Source organism: Cryptomeria japonica, chromosome 7 (genome assembly GCF_030272615.1).
Source record: "Cryptomeria japonica chromosome 7, Sugi_1.0, whole genome shotgun sequence".
Lineage (NCBI taxonomy): Eukaryota > Viridiplantae > Streptophyta > Pinopsida > Cupressales > Cupressaceae > Cryptomeria > Cryptomeria japonica.
Window position 1 is genome coordinate 687,826,035 of NC_081411.1, and position 20,313 is coordinate 687,846,347.

The window sequence follows — 20,313 nt, forward strand, 5'->3', positions numbered from 1 at the left end:
TGCAAATTGAGCCGACTTCAGGCTTTGGAAATACACCTTAAAATAAATCAAAAGGAAGGGTCAAAAACAAGTCCAAGGATTGGGTTGATCTAGACCCATACTCATTTGTGCCTTTTTTAGGCAACATTCTTGTGTTTGTGTGCTTGCTTTGTTTTCTTGTCAAAGAAAAATCAGAAAATCAATCCCAAAAACAAAGTACTCATCCAACATCTATCAACAACCAAAAATACCAAAAACAAAGTACAAACAACACAGAGTCACAACTTTTATGACCATTCTTCACATCTTGCGAAAGAAGAAGTGTCATCAGAATATTACCTTGAAAAGAAGACCATTGAGCTCAAAGGCTTTAATCAAAAGAAGGAAATTCTTCTATATCAATCGGCAAATCTTTGTCTCACATAGAGTCTTTCTACATCGCATGCGTCTATACCTTCAAGGTAAAACAAACGAGTTTGATTCAGAATCATTGAACCGCAGAGCTTTTATGCAATATAGAGCTCTGAGTTATCACAAAAATCAAGGAGGAAAGATTAATCCCAACTTCTTCCCAAACATCTGTATCACCTACAACACAGCTCGAGAAGTGCCACCAACGCCTGAAAGGGAAGAGATAGAGTTTGTCCCATTTGTGACACAAAGTTTTTATTGAAGTTGAAAACAAAACATCCATCATCTTATTCATACATTATCACTCCATCATCAATTCATCCCAAAACTCTCAAAACATTCAGAGGTTCTTGTCCCAAATTCTCTTTTTAGATATTGCTTGAAATCAAACACATCACATCACTTTTTAGATTGTTTCTACATCTAGGATAAGCTCATCCTAAGAGACACATCTACGCAGGTTAAAACTAGTTCATGAGTGAATCCTCTCATTACTAGGTAGTCAAAATCTGTAACACATCTCAGATTTCTCTACACCTTATCACATCCAAAATCATCAAAACAAGCAAGCAATTCAACGAAGGAATTTCGGTTACATATACCTTAAAGTGCTAGAAATCCCCCATACAATACAAATCACCAACTAATCAATCTTTCATTTCATCACCACTCATCATCATCTTCAATCAACTTCAAAAACAAACTTGCAAACAAAATGGCTCAAACCCGATCACGATCAAGGCAGCGAGAAATAGAAATTGAGGAAGAAGAGGACAACCTCAATGAATTTCAAGAAGCACTTGGAGGAAATGTGAATGATGAAAACCCAAGTACTCCCACTCCTTCAACAATCGAAAGGGTTCAGCATAACCCTCATTTTAACAGATTATTTGATGAAATATTAAGGAGCAATGCGGATGCTCACTTTTTAAGACTCGCTCAAGAAGGAGCCAAACTCCCCTCTGACTTTGATCTTGCCCAATTAAGACAAGCATCAGAAAGACAAAGTCGCCATGAGGAGGAAAGGCGTAGAGATCCCATCAGATATAACATCCCTCGAGGTAACCCACCACCTCCTCCTCCAAATGAAATGGAGATGTTGCGGCAACAAGTCGAGAATCTCGCCCAACAACTTCATAGTGGTGTTAAGACCAATCAATTCTCACTTAACGACATCTGTCCCTATCCGTTTGATAGGAATCTTTATATGCCACCTTTTCCACGCGGGTTCGAAACACCAAAATTTGAAAAATATAGAGGAAAGGGAGATCCCCGCGATCATGTCCGAGAATTTCATTCCGCTTGTCTTGAAGTGGCTTATGAGGACACATACCTAATGCGCCTTTTTCCCCAAAGCTTGGGAGGAACAACCACATCATGGTTTTCTCGACTACCAGGTGGCATTAGAACATTTGAGGAACTCATCCAGAAGTTCCTATCTCATTACTCTTATAATATTGAACGCGACATCACCATGGCTGATCTATGCAACACCAAACAAAAACCAGGTGAATTATTCTCAGTATTCCTGCAACGATGGCGCCAAATGTCTAGCAGACGTTCTCTTCAGTTACCTGAACGAGAACTAGTGGAAATTTTCATTTCCAACTTAAACGAAGAAATGGAATTTCACCTGGATGTCAAAGACACAGATTCTTTTAACGATATGATCACCAAAGGTATAAAATGTGAAAGGGCACTCATCAAAAAAGGACTCATCAAAATCTTTAATGAACCCAAAGATGGTCCTCGCCCGCGCTTCAATAGCGATAAACCGAACTTCTGGAACAAGAATAAGAATATCGTCAATGATGGGGTTGTGGATGCTCGGACTGTCCAAAATGCACAACCTGTGGTTTGGTTTGCAGGACAAAATCCTCCACCTCAAAATAACACAAATGTTCCTCCTAATCAAGGTCGCGTCACATCTCATGATGAACCAAGACCCCGTCCACAAAAACAAAAACGCACATACACTCCCTTAGGGGAACCCATTGAAACAGTGATGCGACAACTCATTTCTCAGAATTTGATCACTCTACCTAAGCTATCAAACTATGAGCCTCAGGTCAAACCGGCATGGTGGAGAGATACTGAACATTGCGAATTCCATCAAGGAAGAGGACACAAGACAAGTAATTGTCATCGATTGAAAGATCTCATTCAAGATCTTATTGATCGAGGAGAAATTGAAATTGAAGGGCATGACCCCAAAATGACCAATAATGATCATCAGATGTTCAAGAATCCACTTCCATCGCAAGATCAAAGGGGTCCTTCCACATCCAGATGAGGTCCTGATACCACTGATTATACAGAAGCTGCGTATAATTACACTGTCAATCACCTGTATGATGCCAGTGAACAAATTGCAACTATCACCTTCAAAAATCCCACCTCAAATTGCAATGTTGTTACACGTCGTGGCAAGGTCACCATAAAGGCAGCTCCACAAGGCACCACCTCCATCCCAAAGCAATACAATCTTGTGGAACAATTAGACAAAACCCCTGCGCTTATATCCATCTTGGAGCTTTTGCATCTGTCACCCTCTCATAAAACAATCTTGGATCAAGCACTCCAAGAGGCGTCAGTCCCTACAAACCTGAACACGGACCAATTTCAAGCCATGGTTGGAAGTCTAAAGTCATCACCCTGTCTCACTTTTTCTGAAAGTGATAACTCTTCCTTCCAGCAACCTCATAACGCCTCACTCCACATTGAAGGCTTTGTCAACCAACACAGGATCAAGCGAGTCTTGATCGATAATGGAGCAGGCCTAAACATTTGTACACTACAGTTGGTCACAGCATTGGGATATGCAGTAGAATCAGTGGATCCTCGCAAGAAGATCACCATCAAAGCCTATGATGATGCAGAGCGTTCATCCAAAGGAGCTATGGTACTACCAATCCGAGTGGGCCCCGTGGTAAAGCACATAATTTGTCAGGTTCTGGACCTTCCTCTGCCATATAATCTATTATTAGGGAGACCTTGGATACATGCCATGCAAGCCGTTCCATCTACCTACCATCAATGTATCAAGTTCCCACATAACGGTGTAGAGATCACAATCCTGGGCGATGCAAATCCCTTTGCATTTTGCCATAATATCAGCCATCAACCAGAGATTACTGTTCCTAATAATAGGGAAGCCATTTCCTCCACATCATATGTAAATCCCGCCTCTCTTGCCAGTTCAAACACTCCTATACCCAAGCAAGAAAAGCTTAAGATGAAAGTCACAGAGGAAGGTCCCGGGGAATATAACTTAAGTCAGCTCTTTTGTGTGGGACAAATGCCCACTTCTCCTAGAACACATGGTAAACCACAGCAGTTGCTCCAACAATCCATAGTCACGCCCGCATGTGCCTTGACGCCTTTCATCCTTGGAAAGAGTCAAGAGGAAGAGACACAAGATGAGGACCTAGCTGACTGGATCTATAAAGATCCCATCACCACTGACAAACCACAAGTTACACTTCCTACGGAACAATATGGCAAAGGCCTCCTCATTATGCAAAGAATGGGATATGATGGTCAGAGTGCTTTGGGATCCTGCAAACAAGGACGACATGAACCGCTGCTGCCAGAGTTCAAGCCCAAAGGTAATACAGGCCTAGGCTTTGAAAAAGAAGTCCTTCCTAAACTCAGATTTAAAGGAAAACCTAGCAAACCATATTGCCCACCTACTGCAAAGAGGACACCTTTCATACTCAAAGCACCATCAAACACTATCCCCACTGCCCCATCGAGGCTCACAACCCCACTGCAACCATCACCAGTGCCAAACATACCACCAATCGCACCGGTAATCCCATCAATAACACCAATAGTAGCAGCAATTACATTGGAACCCGCAGTAACATCTATGGCACCAGCCGTTCCAACAGCAGCCACTAAATCAACACTGTCGATACTTCCAGTGACAAATCCTTTAAATCCCATCACGGTTCCTGCAACACCGATCACTACAAAGATACATAAACCAATCACACCTGCCGTGTTTAACTCTAAAGACATCCCAATATGGTATAGCAATCGAATGCTGGAAAGTGATTCAGAGACCGACTCACATGAGTGGGAATTTGATTCAGTGCAACTTAACACTTCAGATGAGGAAGACACATCACCACCTCCGCCACGCAAAGACATCCCTGTTTACGGAGAGGCACAGATAAAGACCACTTGGGTACCTGAGCTGGAAACATCTTCCACAGACCCTACGTCTCATCCTACGCCTGATTCTGACAGGGAAAGTACCATCAACTACCTTCACCACACTGTCTTAACCCTCACTGATACATCTCCCGCACTTAACTTAATCGATGAAGTAATGCCCATTATCCACCCTGAACTCATCGAATGGAACCAACCAAATCCCCCATGTCTTGACCTCTTCCAAAACGATGAGGCTATCATTGACTTTTTGGAATTAAGGGATAATCTACCAAGCGGGGATCACAAAGCTGGATTCGCCATTGAACTTAATAGCGCAGCATACTTCGGGGCGAATGCCAAACCCTTCAGCTGCAAAAATATAACATTAAAACATGGATCTTCCAGTGAAAACCACACTGTGGCACTGTTTGATCCAACAAAAGTAAAAAGAAAGAGCGTATCCAACAGTGAAAACCTCTCTGAGGCACTTGAGGATGAAGGGTTTGACATTCTCCCTGCTAGTACACAACATGAACGATCAACGATTCTCATTGAGGAGACTAAAGAATACAATGTAGGGACTCCTAAAAACCCTCATATCATACATCTGGCATCTCTTCTCACTCCAGAGGAACAGCCTAAGTTTATAAAGTTCTTCCAGAAGCGTCAGATCAACTTTGCATGGTCATATGCAGACATGCCTGGGCTTGATCCTGATTTAGTCATGCATCATCTCACAGTAGCAGAAGGAGCCAAACCTGTCAAGCAGAAGCTTCGTAAGATGCATCCCCAGATTGCAGTGCTAGTCAAAACAGAACTCAAGAAACTCCTGGATGTTGGTTTCATTAGACCAATTGATTATGCAGAATGGATCTCCAATATTGTGCCAGTCGGCAAACCAAAAGGGGGCATCCGCATTTGTACAGACTTCAGAGATCTGAATAAGGCATGTCCTAAGGATGACTTCCCCCTTCCAAATATTGACATCATAGTGGATCTAACATCAGGACATGCCATGCTTTCACTCATGGATGGCTTTTCAGGATACAATCAAATAAAGATCGCACCAGAGGATCAACATAAGACAGCCTCCACATGTCCATGGGGCACATATTGCTGGAATGTAATGCCTTTTGGTCTAAAGAATGCAGGAGTGACCTATCAACGAGCAATGACCACCATCTTCCATGACATGATGCATACTATGATGGAAGATTATGTGGATGATTTACTAGCAAAATTGTTGGGAAAAATGGTGTCTCAACCTTGCATTTATATGAGGTTACTATTTATAGTAAGTTTTTATTTGAGCACGAAATGGTGCGAAACTCTCTCTGAAGCTTCTGGTTGGCTAGATAAGCATTCCGGTAAAGTTTCGTCGCAAGGTCACAGCTAGTTTTGAAGATATTAAAGTTTTCATCTTGGAGGGGTGCAATAAAATGTTTAAACTTAATTTTGGGGACTTTAGAGGCTCCGAAACGCCCTGAAAAGTTGCCATAATCGGCGAAGCTGGTTACGAGGTGATAGAGCACTTCGCGAGCTTTCCGGCGCTTCAAACGGTTCGTCAATCGGACACCCGGTTCTCAAGTTATGGCCTCCGGAAGTTTGTACTCCTGAAATAGGAAAAATAATTTGTATCGAATACATAAATGAGCTGTAAAAGGGAGCGACACGTGTTGATGTGTGCTTTAACATGTCATAGAAAGGAGATAAGGTCGGCTACACCTTATTGGGTGGTTTTAGCCCATGGTTTTGTAATACCGTTTGACGGTTTCTTGTATTGTATCTCCTATTTATGAGGTGTGTGAGATAGAGGTTGTGTGTAAGAGTCTTATGGCTATTGAGTTGCCTCTGAATCTCTGTTTAGTGCTACTCCTGCGAAGAGCTTGCTCTGCAAGTATTTTGTAATCTGTTTTTGATTGCTGAATAAAATATTGAGCTGCTTTTGGAGGGTGGGGTTTTTCTCCCGAAAGGGTTTTCCCCACGTAAATCATTGTGTTGTGGTATGATTGCTATTATATCTATTTCTATTTTCTGTAACTGTTGTAATGATCTGAAAAAGTTTTGCATTACCCTCCTCTCAAGGTTAGTGTAGGAAGTTGTTTCCGCTACTTTACTTCCTTACAAGTGGTATCAGAGCCTGATCACCTTTGGTTTCAATTGTGGGTAGTTGGGTTTTTTGAACTAATCCAGATTTGAGTGGGAGCTTGTGCAGAAGACACTTTGTGATCTTGTTGCAGGAATATTCAGATGGCAAGTTCGTCAGGGAGAATAGAGGTGGAGAAATTTAATGGAAGTAATTTTGAGATGTGGAAGCTGAAGATGGAAGATCTGCTAATAGATCGAGATCTTTGGGATGCTGTTGATGCGAATGTCCAAAGGCCCTCAGATCCTACTGCGGCAGCTCAGTATGATGTTATGGACCGAAAAGCCAAGGGTCTAATCAGACTGTGCCTGGCAGACTCTGTTCTAATCAATGTCCATGAAGAGAACTCTGCAAAGAAGCTATGGACTAAGCTTGGTGAGATGTATCAAGTGAAATCTTTATTAAATCAAATTTTCTTAAGAAAGAAATTGTATTCCTTGAAGATGGAAGAGGGTGGACGGATTGCAGACCACCTAGAAGCATTCAATATGATTGTGGCTCAATTAGTATCCGTCGGTGTTAAGATGGACGAGGAGGAAAAATGTCAGATTTTGCTTTGCTCTTTGCCTGATTCGTGGGATTCTCTTGTTATGGCTATCGGTAGTACTTCTGTCATTTTGAAATCTGAAGATGTGGTGGGTGCCCTACTCGGTGAAGAGATGCGAAGGAAGGTATCCATCAGTTCAAAGGAAGCCCTAACTGTTCGTGGAAGACCTAAGGAGAAAGGCAAGAAGAATGAGAAGCGCGGCAAGTCCAAATCCAAAGGGAGATCGAAATCTCCTGGAAAGTCCAAAGTCATTTGCTGGAATTGCGGTAAACCGGGTCACATCCGTAAGGACTGCAAAGAAGAAAAGAAGAAGAAAAAGAAAAAGTTCGATTCTGATTCTGAGTCCGACAAGGAAGATGGCGATGCATTTATTGCGGCTTTGGCGACTCATACAGGTAATGATGCCTGGCTAATTGACTCAGGTGCATCTTTTCATATGACTTCCAATAGAGATTGGTTTTCTGAATATGAAGGATTTAATGGAGGTAAGGTGTACTTGGGTGATGATTCACCTCTAGACATTGTTGGTCGAGGTAAGGTTAGAATCAGGTTTTCTGATGGTAGAATAAAAGGGATTAATGGTGTGCTGCATATCCCTGGATTAAAACGAAACCTGTTATCTGTGAGCAAACTGATAGATGCGGGTGTGCAGGTAGTCTTTTCTGAAACAGGATGTAAGATGATTAAGGGTGCTATGGTAGTTGCTAGAGGTGTCAGGTTTGACACTTTGTATAAGCTTGAAGCATACACTGTTGAGTGTAATAGCACTTTTGTAAAAAGCAAATCTGTGGATACCTCACTGGAAGATTTGAAGGTTTCACCTTCAGCAGATGGAAATGGTTTTTGGGTACCTAAGGGTGCTCTTTCGTCTGAAGCAAAGTTACCTGCAGAGAAGACTATGTTATGGCACCAGAGACTTGGCCACATTGGAGAAAAGGGTCTAAGGACCTTGAAAAATAAAAACCTTGTTGAAGGTTTGAACGACTGTAACCTTGACTTTGATTTCTGTGAGCATTGCATTTATGGAAAACAAAACCGCGTTCAGTTTTACTCGAGTTCTCATAAAACTTGTGGTGTTCTGGACCTTATCCATTCTGATGTGTTTGGTCCAGTAGATGTCTCTTCGATTGGAAAATCCACATATTATGTTTCATTTATTGATGATTTTAGTAGAAGGACATGGGTATATTTTCTAAAGAGTAAATCTGAAGTTTTTAGTCGTTTTAAAGAATTTAAAGCAATGGTTGAGTTGCAGACTGGAAAGAAAATAAAATGTTTGAGAACTGATAATGGCGGTGAGTTTTGCTCTAATGATTTTGATAGATTCTGTAAAGACTGTGGAATTAACAGGCAGAAGACAACTCCGTATTCTCCACAGCAGAATGGAGTTGTAGAAAGAATGAACAGGACACTGATGGAAAAGGCTAGGAGTATGTTGAGTGGTGCTGGTCTTGAACAAAAGTTTTGGGCTGAAGCTGTTGCCACTGCTTGCTACCTGATTAACAGGTCTCCTACATCAGCTCTTGTTGATAAAACGCCTATGGAAGCATGGTCAAGTCACAAGCCTTCATTGAGACATCTTAGAGTTTTTGGTTGCGAGGCATATGCACATGTGCCAAAGGAGAAGCGAACAAAGTTGGAGAACAAGGCTGTGAAATGTATCTTCATCGGGTATAGTTATGGTGTGAAGGGATACAAGCTTTGGGACCCTGTTGCACAAAAGGTAATTCACAGTAGAAGTGTTATTTTTAGAGAAATTAAGTCTCCTTCTATTACATTGCAGCCAGAACAGACTAAAAAAGAAGATGTGATTCAACTTCCTTCTACACCTGAAAGAGTTGAATCGAGACCCCTAGATAGGCAAGAATTTGAGGAGAGCTCGTCTAGCTCTGAATCTTCAGAAGAAGAGGAAGAACCTCCAACTCAGCTTGTTCGAAGGTCTACAAGACATAGACAACCACCTGAAAGGTATTCACCTGATGATTGGAGATGTATTTTTGCTTTGAATACTAGTGTGGATGAACCGAAATCTATAGAAGAGGCATTAGGTATGAATGATGCAGAGTCCTGGAAGATTGCTATGGAGGAAGAAATGGCAGCTTTGAAAAAGAATGATACATGGGATCTTGTACCATTGCCTGAAGGACGAAAACCTGTTGGTTGTAAATGGGTGTTCAAGAAAAAGATTGGTTCAGATGGAAGCATTGAGAAGTATAAAGCAAGGTTGGTTGCAAAAGGCTACTCTCAGGTTGAGGGTGTTGATTACGGTGAGATATTTTCTCCTGTTGCAAAAATGACGTCCATTAGATTTTTGCTTTCTATTGCTACTGCTTATGATTTAGAGGTTGAGCAAATGGATGTGAAAACTGCTTTCCTTCATGGTGATTTGGAGGAAGATATTTATATGACACAGTCGGAGCACTATGTGGTGAAAGGCAAAAGAAATTTGGTCTGTAAATTGAAGAAATCTTTGTATGGCCTCAAACAAAGTCCTAGGATGTGGTACCAGAAATTTGATACATATGTGTTGAGTTTGGGATTTGAACGTTCTAAATCAGATCACTGTGTTTATTATAAATCTTATGGTGATCATTTCTTATTCATTGCATTGTATGTTGATGATATGTTATTCATTGGTAAAGGGAAAGGTATGATTTCAGAACTGAAGTCTCAGCTCGCTGCTAAATTTGAAATGAAAGATCTTGGTGCAGCAAAGCACATTCTTGGGATGGAAATTAGAAGAGATAGAGTGAACAGAAAGCTATGGCTAGGCCAGAGTAAGTATGTGAATTCAGTGTTACAGAGGTTCAACATGCAGAATTGTAGACCATTGAGTGTTCCTTTTACAGTTGGAATGAAACTATCTATTTCAGATTGTCCTACATCCCCATTGGAGATGGAAGACATGAGCAGAGTGCCTTACCAGAGTGCGGTTGGAAGCTTGATGTATGCTATGGTCTGTACTAGACCAGACATTGCCCAAGCAGTGGGAGTACTTTCTAGATATATGTCTAATCCTGGTAGAGTTCATTGGGATGCAGTGAAAAGAGTCTTCAAATATTTGAAGGGTACTTCAGAGTATTCTTTGTGTTATCATGGTAATTCAATTGGAGACATGACTTCCCTTGATATCCATGGTTATGTGGATTCAGATTGGGCAGGTGATATTGATAGCAGAAGATCCACCAGTGCTTATGTGTTTACTTTGTTTGGTGGTGCAATTAGTTGGATGAGTAAGCGACAGGCTGTGGTTGCTTTATCCACTACTGAAGCAGAGTATATGGCAGCTACTCATGCTTGTAAAGAGGCCATTTGGCTTAAGAGACTGTGTTCGGATATTGGAATAAAACAAGGTACAGTGACAATTTACTGTGACAGTCAGAGTGCAATTAGCCTAGCTAAGAACCCGACATTTCATGCTCGGACCAAACATATTGATGTTCAGTATCATTTTGTTAGAGATATGGTCGAAGATGGTAGGGTGAAGCTGGTTAAGGTGGAAACTTTGATGAATGTTGCAGATGCTTTAACTAAGGCTGTGAGCACAGAGAAGTTCAGATGGTGTTCAGAGTCTATGGACCTTATGGCCCCTAGCAATTGATTCATTGTGTTGACATTCCCTTTCGCTCATGCAAGGTGTTCGACAAGTGGGAGATTTGTTGGGAAAAATGGTGTCTCAACCTTGCATTTATATGAGGTTACTATTTATAGTAAGTTTTTATTTGAGCACGAAATGGTGCGAAACTCTCCCTGAAGCTTCTGGTTGGCTAGATAAGCATTCCGGTAAAGTTTCGTCGCAAGGTCACAGCTAGTTTTGAAGATATTAAAGTTTTCATCTTGGAGGGGTGCAATAAAATGTTTAAACTTAATTTTGGGGACTTTAGAGGCTCCGAAACGCCCTGAAAAGTTTCCGTAACCGGCGAAGCGGGTTACGAGGTGATAGAGCACTTCGCGAGCTTTCCGGCGCTTCAAACGGTTCGTCAATCGGACACCCGGTTCTCAAGTTATGGCCTCCGGAAGTTTGTACTCCTGAAATAGGAAAAATAATTTGTATCGAATACATAAATGAGCTGTAAAAGGGAGCGACACGTGTTGATGTGTGCTTTAACATGTCATAGAAAGGAGATAAGGTCGGCTACACCTTATTGGGTGGTTTTAGCCCATGGTTTTGTAATACCGTTTGACGGTTTCTTGTATTGTATCTCCTATTTATGAGGTGTGTGAGATAGAGGTTGTGTGTAAGAGTCTTATGGCTATTGAGTTGCCTCTGAATCTCTGTTTAGTGCTACTCCTGCGAAGAGCTTGCTCTGCAAGTATTTTGTAATCTGTTTTTGATTGCTGAATAAAATATTGAGCTGCTTTTGGAGGGTGGGGTTTTTCTCCCGAAAGGGTTTTCCCCACGTAAATCATTGTGTTGTGGTATGATTGCTATTATATCTATTTCTATTTTCTGTAACTGTTGTAATGATCTGAAAAAGTTTTGCATTACCCTCCTCTCAAGGTTAGTGTAGGAAGTTGTTTCCGCTACTTTACTTCCTTACAAGTGGTATCAGAGCCTGATCACCTTTGGTTTCAATTGTGGGTAGTTGGGTTTTTTGAACTAATCCAGATTTGAGTGGGAGCTTGTGCAGAAGACACTTTGTGATCTTGTTGCAGGAATATTCAGATGGCAAGTTCGTCAGGGAGAATAGAGGTGGAGAAATTTAATGGAAGTAATTTTGAGATGTGGAAGCTGAAGATGGAAGATCTGCTAATAGATCGAGATCTTTGGGATGCTGTTGATGCGAATGTCCAAAGGCCCTCAGATCCTACTGCGGCAGCTCAGTATGATGTTATGGACCGAAAAGCCAAGGGTCTAATCAGACTGTGCCTGGCAGACTCTGTTCTAATCAATGTCCATGAAGAGAACTCTGCAAAGAAGCTATGGACTAAGCTTGGTGAGATGTATCAAGTGAAATCTTTATTAAATCAAATTTTCTTAAGAAAGAAATTGTATTCCTTGAAGATGGAAGAGGGTGGACGGATTGCAGACCACCTAGAAGCATTCAATATGATTGTGGCTCAATTAGTATCCGTCGGTGTTAAGATGGACGAGGAGGAAAAATGTCAGATTTTGCTTTGCTCTTTGCCTGATTCGTGGGATTCTCTTGTTATGGCTATCGGTAGTACTTCTGTCATTTTGAAATCTGAAGATGTGGTGGGTGCCCTACTCGGTGAAGAGATGCGAAGGAAGGTATCCATCAGTTCAAAGGAAGCCCTAACTGTTCGTGGAAGACCTAAGGAGAAAGGCAAGAAGAATGAGAAGCGCGGCAAGTCCAAATCCAAAGGGAGATCGAAATCTCCTGGAAAGTCCAAAGTCATTTGCTGGAATTGCGGTAAACCGGGTCACATCCGTAAGGACTGCAAAGAAGAAAAGAAGAAGAAAAAGAAAAAGTTCGATTCTGATTCTGAGTCCGACAAGGAAGATGGCGATGCATTTATTGCGGCTTTGGCGACTCATACAGGTAATGATGCCTGGCTAATTGACTCAGGTGCATCTTTTCATATGACTTCCAATAGAGATTGGTTTTCTGAATATGAAGGATTTAATGGAGGTAAGGTGTACTTGGGTGATGATTCACCTCTAGACATTGTTGGTCGAGGTAAGGTTAGAATCAGGTTTTCTGATGGTAGAATAAAAGGGATTAATGGTGTGCTGCATATCCCTGGATTAAAACGAAACCTGTTATCTGTGAGCAAACTGATAGATGCGGGTGTGCAGGTAGTCTTTTCTGAAACAGGATGTAAGATGATTAAGGGTGCTATGGTAGTTGCTAGAGGTGTCAGGTTTGACACTTTGTATAAGCTTGAAGCATACACTGTTGAGTGTAATAGCACTTTTGTAAAAAGCAAATCTGTGGATACCTCACTGGAAGATTTGAAGGTTTCACCTTCAGCAGATGGAAATGGTTTTTGGGTACCTAAGGGTGCTCTTTCGTCTGAAGCAAAGTTACCTGCAGAGAAGACTATGTTATGGCACCAGAGACTTGGCCACATTGGAGAAAAGGGTCTAAGGACCTTGAAAAATAAAAACCTTGTTGAAGGTTTGAATGACTGTAACCTTGACTTTGATTTCTGTGAGCATTGCATTTATGGAAAACAAAACCGCGTTCAGTTTTACTCGAGTTCTCATAAAACTTGTGGTGTTCTGGACCTTATCCATTCTGATGTGTTTGGTCCAGTAGATGTCTCTTCGATTGGAAAATCCACATATTATGTTTCATTTATTGATGATTTTAGTAGAAGGACATGGGTATATTTTCTAAAGAGTAAATCTGAAGTTTTTAGTCGTTTTAAAGAATTTAAAGCAATGGTTGAGTTGCAGACTGGAAAGAAAATAAAATGTTTGAGAACTGATAATGGCGGTGAGTTTTGCTCTAATGATTTTGATAGATTCTGTAAAGACTGTGGAATTAACAGGCAGAAGACAACTCCGTATTCTCCACAGCAGAATGGAGTTGTAGAAAGAATGAACAGGACACTGATGGAAAAGGCTAGGAGTATGTTGAGTGGTGCTGGTCTTGAACAAAAGTTTTGGGCTGAAGCTGTTGCCACTGCTTGCTACCTGATTAACAGGTCTCCTACATCAGCTCTTGTTGATAAAACGCCTATGGAAGCATGGTCAAGTCACAAGCCTTCATTGAGACATCTTAGAGTTTTTGGTTGCGAGGCATATGCACATGTGCCAAAGGAGAAGCGAACAAAGTTGGAGAACAAGACTGTGAAATGTATCTTCATCGGGTATAGTTATGGTGTGAAGGGATACAAGCTTTGGGACCCTGTTGCACAAAAGGTAATTCACAGTAGAAGTGTTATTTTTAGAGAAATTAAGTCTCCTTCTATTACATTGCAGCCAGAACAGACTAAAAAAGAAGATGTGATTCAACTTCCTTCTACACCTGAAAGAGTTGAATCGAGACCCCTAGATAGGCAAGAATTTGAGGAGAGCTCGTCTAGCTCTGAATCTTCAGAAGAAGAGGAAGAACCTCCAACTCAGCTTGTTCGAAGGTCTACAAGACATAGACAACCACCTGAAAGGTATTCACCTGATGATTGGAGATGTATTTTTGCTTTGAATACTAGTGTGGATGAACCGAAATCTATAGAAGAGGCATTAGGTATGAATGATGCAGAGTCCTGGAAGATTGCTATGGAGGAAGAAATGGCAGCTTTGAAAAAGAATGATACATGGGATCTTGTACCATTGCCTGAAGGACGAAAACCTGTTGGTTGTAAATGGGTGTTCAAGAAAAAGATTGGTTCAGATGGAAGCATTGAGAAGTATAAAGCAAGGTTGGTTGCAAAAGGCTACTCTCAGGTTGAGGGTGTTGATTACGGTGAGATATTTTCTCCTGTTGCAAAAATGACGTCCATTAGATTTTTGCTTTCTATTGCTACTGCTTATGATTTAGAGGTTGAGCAAATGGATGTGAAAACTGCTTTCCTTCATGGTGATTTGGAGGAAGATATTTATATGACACAGTCGGAGCACTATGTGGTGAAAGGCAAAAGAAATTTGGTCTGTAAATTGAAGAAATCTTTGTATGGCCTCAAACAAAGTCCTAGGATGTGGTACCAGAAATTTGATACATATGTGTTGAGTTTGGGATTTGAACGTTCTAAATCAGATCACTGTGTTTATTATAAATCTTATGGTGATCATTTCTTATTCATTGCATTGTATGTTGATGATATGTTATTCATTGGTAAAGGGAAAGGTATGATTTCAGAACTGAAGTCTCAGCTCGCTGCTAAATTTGAAATGAAAGATCTTGGTGCAGCAAAGCACATTCTTGGGATGGAAATTAGAAGAGATAGAGTGAACAGAAAGCTATGGCTAGGCCAGAGTAAGTATGTGAATTCAGTGTTACAGAGGTTCAACATGCAGAATTGTAGACCATTGAGTGTTCCTTTTACAGTTGGAATGAAACTATCTATTTCAGATTGTCCTACATCCCCATTGGAGATGGAAGACATGAGCAGAGTGCCTTACCAGAGTGCGGTTGGAAGCTTGATGTATGCTATGGTCTGTACTAGACCAGACATTGCCCAAGCAGTGGGAGTACTTTCTAGATATATGTCTAATCCTGGTAGAGTTCATTGGGATGCAGTGAAAAGAGTCTTCAAATATTTGAAGGGTACTTCAGAGTATTCTTTGTGTTATCATGGTAATTCAATTGGAGACATGACTTCCCTTGATATCCATGGTTATGTGGATTCAGATTGGGCAGGTGATATTGATAGCAGAAGATCCACCAGTGCTTATGTGTTTACTTTGTTTGGTGGTGCAATTAGTTGGATGAGTAAGCGACAGGCTGTGGTTGCTTTATCCACTACTGAAGCAGAGTATATGGCAGCTACTCATGCTTGTAAAGAGGCCATTTGGCTTAAGAGACTGTGTTCGGATATTGGAATAAAACAAGGTACAGTGACAATTTACTGTGACAGTCAGAGTGCAATTAGCCTAGCTAAGAACCCGACATTTCATGCCCGGACCAAACATATTGATGTTCAGTATCATTTTGTTAGAGATATGGTCGAAGATGGTAGGGTGAAGCTGGTTAAGGTGGAAACTTTGATGAATGTTGCAGATGCTTTAACTAAGGCTGTGAGCACAGAGAAGTTCAGATGGTGTTCAGAGTCTATGGACCTTATGGCCCCTAGCAATTGATTCATTGTGTTGACATTCCCTTTCGCTCATGCAAGGTGTTCGACAAGTGGGAGATTTGTTGGGAAAAATGGTGTCTCAACCTTGCATTTATATGAGGTTACTATTTATAGTAAGTTTTTATTTGAGCACGAAATGGTGCGAAACTCTCCCTGAAGCTTCTGGTTGGCTAGATAAGCATTCCGGTAAAGTTTCGTCGCAAGGTCACAGCTAGTTTTGAAGATATTAAAGTTTTCATCTTGGAGGGGTGCAATAAAATGTTTAAACTTAATTTTGGGGACTTTAGAGGCTCCGAAACGCCCTGAAAAGTTTCCGTAACCGGTGAAGCGGGTTACGAGGTGATAGAGCACTTCGCGAGCTTTCCGGCGCTTCAAACGGTTCGTCAATCGGACACCCGGTTCTCAAGTTATGGCCTCCGGAAGTTTGTACTCCTGAAATAGGAAAAATAATTTGTATCGAATACATAAATGAGCTGTAAAAGGGAGCGACACGTGTTGATGTGTGCTTTAACATGTCATAGAAAGGAGATAAGGTCGGCTACACCTTATTGGGTGGTTTTAGCCCATGGTTTTGTAATACCGTTTGACGGTTTCTTGTATTGTATCTCCTATTTATGAGGTGTGTGAGATAGAGGTTGTGTGTAAGAGTCTTATGGCTATTGAGTTGCCTCTGAATCTCTGTTTAGTGCTACTCCTGCGAAGAGCTTGCTCTGCAAGTATTTTGTAATCTGTTTTTGATTGCTGAATAAAATATTGAGCTGCTTTTGGAGGGTGGGGTTTTTCTCCCGAAAGGGTTTTCCCCACGTAAATCATTGTGTTGTGGTATGATTGCTATTATATCTATTTCTATTTTCTGTAACTGTTGTAATGATCTGAAAAAGTTTTGCATTACCCTCCTCTCAAGGTTAGTGTAGGAAGTTGTTTCCGCTACTTTACTTCCTTACAAGTGGTATCAGAGCCTGATCACCTTTGGTTTCAATTGTGGGTAGTTGGGTTTTTTGAACTAATCCAGATTTGAGTGGGAGCTTGTGCAGAAGACACTTTGTGATCTTGTTGCAGGAATATTCAGATGGCAAGTTCGTCAGGGAGAATAGAGGTGGAGAAATTTAATGGAAGTAATTTTGAGATGTGGAAGCTGAAGATGGAAGATCTGCTAATAGATCGAGATCTTTGGGATGCTGTTGATGCGAATGTCCAAAGGCCCTCAGATCCTACTGCGGCAGCTCAGTATGATGTTATGGACCGAAAAGCCAAGGGTCTAATCAGACTGTGCCTGGCAGACTCTGTTCTAATCAATGTCCATGAAGAGAACTCTGCAAAGAAGCTATGGACTAAGCTTGGTGAGATGTATCAAGTGAAATCTTTATTAAATCAAATTTTCTTAAGAAAGAAATTGTATTCCTTGAAGATGGAAGAGGGTGGACGGATTGCAGACCACCTAGAAGCATTCAATATGATTGTGGCTCAATTAGTATCCGTCGGTGTTAAGATGGACGAGGAGGAAAAATGTCAGATTTTGCTTTGCTCTTTGCCTGATTCGTGGGATTCTCTTGTTATGGCTATCGGTAGTACTTCTGTCATTTTGAAATCTGAAGATGTGGTGGGTGCCCTACTCGGTGAAGAGATGCGAAGGAAGGTATCCATCAGTTCAAAGGAAGCCCTAACTGTTCGTGGAAGACCTAAGGAGAAAGGCAAGAAGAATGAGAAGCGCGGCAAGTCCAAATCCAAAGGGAGATCGAAATCTCCTGGAAAGTCCAAAGTCATTTGCTGGAATTGCGGTAAACCGGGTCACATCCGTAAGGACTGCAAAGAAGAAAAGAAGAAGAAAAAGAAAAAGTTCGATTCTGATTCTGAGTCCGACAAGGAAGATGGCGATGCATTTATTGCGGCTTTGGCGACTCATACAGGTAATGATGCCTGGCTAATTGACTCAGGTGCATCTTTTCATATGACTTCCAATAGAGATTGGTTTTCTGAATATGAAGGATTTAATGGAGGTAAGGTGTACTTGGGTGATGATTCACCTCTAGACATTGTTGGTCGAGGTAAGGTTAGAATCAGGTTTTCTGATGGTAGAATAAAAGGGATTAATGGTGTGCTGCATATCCCTGGATTAAAACGAAACCTGTTATCTGTGAGCAAACTGATAGATGCGGGTGTGCAGGTAGTCTTTTCTGAAACAGGATGTAAGATGATTAAGGGTGCTATGGTAGTTGCTAGAGGTGTCAGGTTTGACACTTTGTATAAGCTTGAAGCATACACTGTTGAGTGTAATAGCACTTTTGTAAAAAGCAAATCTGTGGATACCTCACTGGAAGATTTGAAGGTTTCACCTTCAGCAGATGGAAATGGTTTTTGGGTACCTAAGGGTGCTCTTTCGTCTGAAGCAAAGTTACCTGCAGAGAAGACTATGTTATGGCACCAGAGACTTGGCCACATTGGAGAAAAGGGTCTAAGGACCTTGAAAAATAAAAACCTTGTTGAAGGTTTGAATGACTGTAACCTTGACTTTGATTTCTGTGAGCATTGCATTTATGGAAAACAAAACCGCGTTCAGTTTTACTCGAGTTCTCATAAAACTTGTGGTGTTCTGGACCTTATCCATTCTGATGTGTTTGGTCCAGTAGATGTCTCTTCGATTGGAAAATCCACATATTATGTTTCATTTATTGATGATTTTAGTAGAAGGACATGGGTATATTTTCTAAAGAGTAAATCTGAAGTTTTTAGTCGTTTTAAAGAATTTAAAGCAATGGTTGAGTTGCAGACTGGAAAGAAAATAAAATGTTTGAGAACTGATAATGGCGGTGAGTTTTGCTCTAATGATTTTGATAGATTCTGTAAAGACTGTGGAATTAACAGGCAGAAGACAACTCCGTATTCTCCACAGCAGAATGGAGTTGTAGAAAGAATGAACAGGACACTGATGGAAAAGGCTAGGAGTATGTTGAGTGGTGCTGGTCTTGAACAAAAGTTTTGGGCTGAAGCTGTTGCCACTGCTTGCTACCTGATTAACAGGTCTCCTACATCAGCTCTTGTTGATAAAACGCCTATGGAAGCATGGTCAAGTCACAAGCCTTCATTGAGACATCTTAGAGTTTTTGGTTGCGAGGCATATGCACATGTGCCAAAGGAGAAGCGAACAAAGTTGGAGAACAAGACTGTGAAATGTATCTTCATCGGGTATAGTTATGGTGTGAAGGGATACAAGCTTTGGGACCCTGTTGCACAAAAGGTAATTCACAGTAGAAGTGTTATTTTTAGAGAAATTAAGTCTCCTTCTATTACATTGCAGCCAGAACAGACTAAAAAAGAAGATGTGATTCAACTTCCTTCTACACCTGAAAGAGTTGAATCGAGACCCCTAGATAGGCAAGAATTTGAGGAGAGCTCGTCTAGCTCTGAATCTTCAGAAGAAGAGGAAGAACCTCCAACTCAGCTTGTTCGAAGGTCTACAAGACATAGACAACCACCTGAAAGGTATTCACCTGATGATTGGAGATGTATTTTTGCTTTGAATACTAGTGTGGATGAACCGAAATCTATAGAAGAGGCATTAGGTATGAATGATGCAGAGTCCTGGAAGATTGCTATGGAGGAAGAAATGGCAGCTTTGAAAAAGAATGATACATGGGATCTTGTACCATTGCCTGAAGGACGAAAACCTGTTGGTTGTAAATGGGTGTTCAAGAAAAAGATTGGTTCAGATGGAAGCATTGAGAAGTATAAAGCAAGGTTGGTTGCAAAAGGCTACTCTCAGGTTGAGGGTGTTGATTACGGTGAGATATTTTCTCCTGTTGCAAAAATGACGTCCATTAGATTTTTGCTTTCTATTGCTACTGCTTATGATTTAGAGGTTGAGCAAATGGATGTGAAAACTGCTTTCCTTCATGGTGATTTGGAGGAAGATATTTATATGACACAGTCGGAGCACTATGTGGTGAAAGGCAAAAGAAATTTGGTCTGTAAATTGAAGAAATCTTTGTATGGCCTCAAACAAAGTCCTAGGATGTGGTACCAGAAATTTGATACATATGTGTTGAGTTTGGGATTTGAACGTTCTAAATCAGATCACTGTGTTTATTATAAATCTTATGGTGATCATTTCTTATTCATTGCATTGTATGTTGATGATATGTTATTCATTGGTAAAGGGAAAGGTATGATTTCAGAACTGAAGTCTCAGCTCGCTGCTAAATTTGAAATGAAAGATCTTGGTGCAGCAAAGCACATTCTTGGGATGGAAATTAGAAGAGATAGAGTGAACAGAAAGCTATGGCTAGGCCAGAGTAAGTATGTGAATTCAGTGTTACAGAGGTTCAACATGCAGAATTGTAGACCATTGAGTGTTCCTTTTACAGTT